The sequence below is a fragment of the Rhinopithecus bieti genome, unplaced genomic scaffold, assembly GCF_001698545.2.
Source record: "Rhinopithecus bieti isolate Rb0 unplaced genomic scaffold, ASM169854v2 scaffold_15087, whole genome shotgun sequence".
NCBI lineage: Eukaryota > Metazoa > Chordata > Mammalia > Primates > Cercopithecidae > Rhinopithecus > Rhinopithecus bieti.
Window position 1 is genome coordinate 3,579,924 of NW_016808547.1, and position 5,271 is coordinate 3,585,194.

General features: G+C 41.0%; 1 non-coding gene across 1 annotated transcript; it reads right to left on the reverse strand.

Annotated features, from left to right (window-relative positions):
• Positions 1-4,918: 4,918 nt before the first annotated feature.
• TRNAK-CUU (transfer RNA lysine (anticodon CUU)) lies at positions 4,919-4,991 on the reverse strand. Its single transcript has one exon. It is a non-coding gene; the product is annotated as a tRNA-Lys (tRNA).
• Positions 4,992-5,271: the final 280 nt, after the last annotated feature.

Consider the following 5,271-nt stretch of genomic DNA (forward strand, 5'->3'; position numbering starts at 1 on the left):
TTTTTTTTTTTTTTTTTTTTTTTTTTTTTTTAATTATGCCCCAGAACTGAGCAATCTCTTGTTTTTTGTTTGTTTGTTTTGTTTTGTTTGAGACAGAGTCTCAAATCTCGGCTCACTGTAAACTCTGCCTCCTGGGTTCAAGCCATTCTCCTGCCTCAGAGTAGCTGGGATTGCAGACACACACCACTACACCCAGCTAATTTTTGTGTTTTTAGTAGAGACAGGATTTTACCATGTTGGCCAGGCTGGTCTTGAACTCCTGACCTCAAGTGATCCACCTTCCCCAGCCTCCCAAAGTGCTGGAATTACAGGCTTGAGCCACGACGCCTAGCCAAATAGCTTGTCTTTTTAAACCTAGAGCAGAAGTTCTTAAGCTAGGAGTCCGTGGATACAATTGAAAGGGTCCATGAAGATGAATGAGGCAAAAATAACATTTTAATTTTCACCAAATTCTAATTAAAATTTAGCGTTTCCTAGGCAGGGCGCAGTGGCTCACGTCTGTAATCCCAGGACTTTGGGAGGCCGAGGCGGGCAGATCATGAGGTCAGGAGATGGAGACCATCTTGGCTAACACAGCGAAACCCCATCTCTACGAAAAATACAAAAAATTAGCCGGGTGTGGTGGCAGGCGCCTATAGTCCCAGCTACTCTGGAGGCTGAGGCAGGAGAATACTGTGAACCCGGGAGATGGAGGTTGCAGTGAGCTGAGATTGCGCCACTGCCACTGCACTCCAGCTTGGGCGACAAACCGAGACTCCATCTCTAAATAAATAAAAAAAAAAAAAAAACTATTGTAGTTATTGGACCTGCTGCTAGATCTTGTTATTTAATGCATTAATAATGGAACATGTGTATTACCATATTGTACTTTTAAATATTTTGGTAACTGTATTTCAATGTAGTTTTTTTTTAATAATCCTGTTTTTTTTTTTTTTAATGCATTTAAGACATTCTGAGAAGAGAATTCACTGGCTTCACCAGACGGTCAATGGGGCTGGAGGGGAAGCCTTTGGCTCAAATACAGTCTGCCCCCCAACACATACCCTTTATTAGTAGTGGTATTAGTCTTTGTTTAGTATTAGTATTTGCTTTCTGAAGAGCCCAAGCCTTTGTTGAATGTCTGACATTCTGAATTCACTCGATTATTTACTCACAGTGTTACTTGTTACTTACATTTCCTATAAATGAAAAGTTAGGTCTAAAGGCTTGATTAGATCTAAGTTGAGTGTTTTGACAAGAATATTTTAAAGGTGATGCTGTGCAGTTCTCATAAAATTACATCAGTAGGCACATAATATCTGGTTGTCCCACTGTTAGTGATGCTAAGTGTGATCACTGGGCTACAGAGGTTAAGACAGTTTTGTTTTTGCATAATCTAATGGTATTTAAATTTATGGAAAAATGTAAACATATACAATAGCAGAGGTGATAGTGTAATGAACTCTGTTGTGTGGGTCACTCGGCTTCTACAATTATTAACATGTGGCCAATCTTGTTTCATTGTTATCTCTTCATTCCTCTCCCCCGAAAAATACATATACCCAGATTCCAGAGATCGTGTCTATTTTATTCATAAACAATAGTATGTATCTCTAAATGACATTATTGCATTTAATTGCAAATAACTCCTTATCTTCAAGTACCCAGTCTGTGTTCAGATTCCTTGATTGTCTCATAGATGTTTCTTTATGACTGGTTCAAATCAAGATGGAAACAAAATCCACACATTTCATTTCATTAAGGTATCTCTGTCTCTCTCTTTTTTTGCCATTTACTTGTTAAAGAAACTGGATTGCATTGAATTAGCACACTGTCTTAAAGTATTCATTTATAGATTAATTGAACATAAAATCTTCAAATATGAGTTCCATGGGAGAATAAAATGTATTTGACATAGTATATCTTTGCATTTTTTAGTACAAATAGCAATAAGTCACTACTCAACGTAATGAATCATCAGCTAACAATAAGAAAAAATATCCATTAAGATTAAGCTTGTTAAAATGCTACTTCTGAAGGCTCAGTGATCCTAACTTCCTCCCTTGACCTTAATTTAGGACTGCATCAAAAAAAAACTATTGCTTCTCATAAAGACTTTTTGAGAATGAAGATGATGACAATTACTTAATATAAAGTATAATAAAAAAAATTTAAAATCAAAGTTACCTCCCAACTGGAATACTGATTGTATTAGTTTCCCGGGGCTGCCAAACATAAATTTATTATTTCACAGTTCTAGAGGCTAGAAATCCCATATAAACATGTTGGTAGGTTTGATTCCTTCTGAGGACTGTGAGGAAGAATCTGTGCCATTCCTGTCCTCTAGCTTCTGGTGGTTTGCTGGCAATCTTTGGCATTGCTTAGCTTGCAGGAACATTTGGTGTTCCTTAGCTTGCAGAAGCATTACCTCAGTTTCTGCCTTCGTCTGCACATGGCTTTCTCCCAGGTTTCCAGATGTTGGTGTCTGGGTTTGTGTGTCTTTTTCCAAATCCCCCCCCCTTTTTTTTTCTTATAAAAATACCAGTTATAATGGATTAGGAGGCCACCTTACTCTGGTATGACCTCATCTTAACTAATTACATCTACAACAGAGCTTTTTCCAAATAAGATCTCATTCTGAGGCTCTGAGGGTTAGCGCTTTAAATAAAAATTTTGGGTGGGACTCAAGTAATCCCGCTCTTCTATTTTAAGTTAATGTATAACATTTCCATTGACCTTTCATCAATTTACCAATTCGTTTTTTTTCCCACCTGGTTTACTTCTCTGGAAAAAATCCGGGCCTGGTGCGGTGGCTTATACCTGTAATTCAGCACTTTGGAAGGCCGAAGCAGGTGGGTCACGAGGTCAGAAGTTTGAGGCCATCCTGGCCAACATGGTGAAACTCCCTCTCTACTAAAATACAAAAAGCTAGCCGGGTGTGGTGGTGCGAGCTGTAGTCCCAGCTACTTAGGAGGCTGAGGCAGGGGGATAGCTTGAACCCGCGAGGCAGAGGTTGCAGTGAGCGAGATCGAGCCACTGCACTACAGCCTGGCAACAGAGCAAGATTCTGTCTCAGAAAAAAAAATTTAAAAACAAAAATAAAAAATTCACCTCACCTCCCATCACCTAGAGATTAATTATGCATCTGTAATAACGGGGGTGTTTGGGTATCTTCATTTCTGATGCTGAAATTTGCTGAAAATTTTCATTTTTCTTTTTTTTTTTTTGAGGCAGAGTCTGGCTGTCTCCCAGTCTGGAGTGCAGTGGCGCAATCTCGGCTCACTGCAAGCTCCGCCTCCCAGGTTCACGCCATTCTCCTGCCTCAGCCTCCAGAGTAGCTGAGACTACAGGCGCCCGCCACCACACCCGGCTAATTTTTTTTGGTGTTTTTAGTAGAGATGGGGTTTCACCGTGTTAGCCAGGATGGCCTCGATCTCCTGACCTCGTGATCCGCCCGCCTAGGCCTCCCAAAGTGCTGGGATTACAGGCGTGAGCCACGGGCCCAGCCAGATGCTGAAATTTTTTAATATCTTTTTTCCAAGGTCTGAAACTGTATTTTGAATTGATGAGATAACATATAGTAATTGTGGAGAACATTTGAGAATTGCTGGGAATGACTAAAAATATTTAGGTAGAGGAAAAAACTTGGAACTGTCAACATACAATAGTTTTGCTCAAAGAAAGTGAGCTTCTGGCCGGGCGCGGTGGCTCACGCCTGTAATCCTAGCACTTTGAGAGGCCAAGACAGGTGGATTACAAAGTTAGGAGTTCAAGACCAGCCTGGCAAACATGGTGAAACCCGGTCTCTACTAAAATACAAAAATTAGCCGGGTGTGGTGGCCTGCGCCTGTAGTCCCTGCTGCTCAAGATGCTGAGGCAGGAGAATCGCTTGAACCCCGGAGGTGGAGGTTGTAGTGAGCCGAGATCGACTCACTCCACTCCAGCCTGGGTCACAAAGCCAGACTTCGTCTCAAAAAAAGAGAAAAGGAAAAAAAAAAAGAAAGAAAGAAAGTAAAAAGGGTATCTACATAGAAGCACTCAGGAGGAAAAAAAAAAAAGATAAAAAAGTTGTAAGGCTCTGCTCACAGTAACCACCATATTTGTTCATCGCTAAAACAATCTTAACGGTGGTTTAAAAATATGCAGAATTGTTCTCCAAACTAATCTTCAGTATCACATAATATTAAGTAAAAAATATTTCAGACGTTTTAACAGAGATTACTTCGGCAATATTATGAACTCTACAATTTCGTGAATTTTAATGTCTTCTTATGCCCTAACCTTTGGCGTTCGGCTGCCCTTCAAACAGGCCACTCAGCAACAAATACTTTTCTAATACTTTTCTAGGGCAGATAACCTTTAACTGTGTAATTTACAAGATGAAATTTTCTGGTTTCATTTTTCCTTTTTTTTTTGGAGACGGAGTCTTGCCCTGTCGCACAGGCTGGAGTGCAATGGCCCGATCTCGGCTCACCTGCAACCTCCACCTCCTGGGTTCAAGCGATTCTCCTGCCACAGCCTCCTGAGCAGCTGAGACTGCAGGCACTCGCCACCACACCCAACTAATTTTTGTATTTTTAGTAGAGACCTTGCGGGGTGGGGGGACGGTGAGGGGTGGGGTACGGTGTGGGGATGGGCTCACCATATTGGCCAGGTTGGTCTCGAACTCCTGACCTCGTGAGCCACCCTCCTCGGCCTCCCAAAGTGTTGGGATTACAGACGTGAGTCACCGCGCCCGGCCCATTTTTCCTTTTTTAGGTTAGCTTAGTTTTAGTAGTTTTGTATGTATTGAATTATTTGAAAATAAGACCACACGGGCTGAAGTCTGTTATTACAGTTGATGAGAGCTGAAACTGGTGAAATTACTAACATTGATTAGACCTGAAGTTGGTCAAATGAAAGCAACCTGAAGTTGGTCAAATGAAAGCAAAATAGAGGCCGCCCAACGTGGGGCTCGAACCCACGACCCTGGGATTAAGAGTCCCATGCTCTACCGACTGAGCTAGCCGGGCAGTTATACGAAAGTGCTCTTTCTAGATCTTTTCAAAGGGATAAGCTTGTTTTGCTTTGCTCCAAGAAATTGCATTTCGTATTAAACGATCTTTCCGTTTTATATATATATATATGTATTTTTTGTAAAGTTTTTCACGACTTTTAAAACTTGTGTTTCATGTCTGATTCTGTGCACATAAACTTTTGTTGTTTAATAAAAATGTATAAACAGCCCTCTAGTGGTCAGCACCTTTCCGTTTCCTTAAAGGAAGGCGATGCCGACTCCAGCCCGGAGAATAG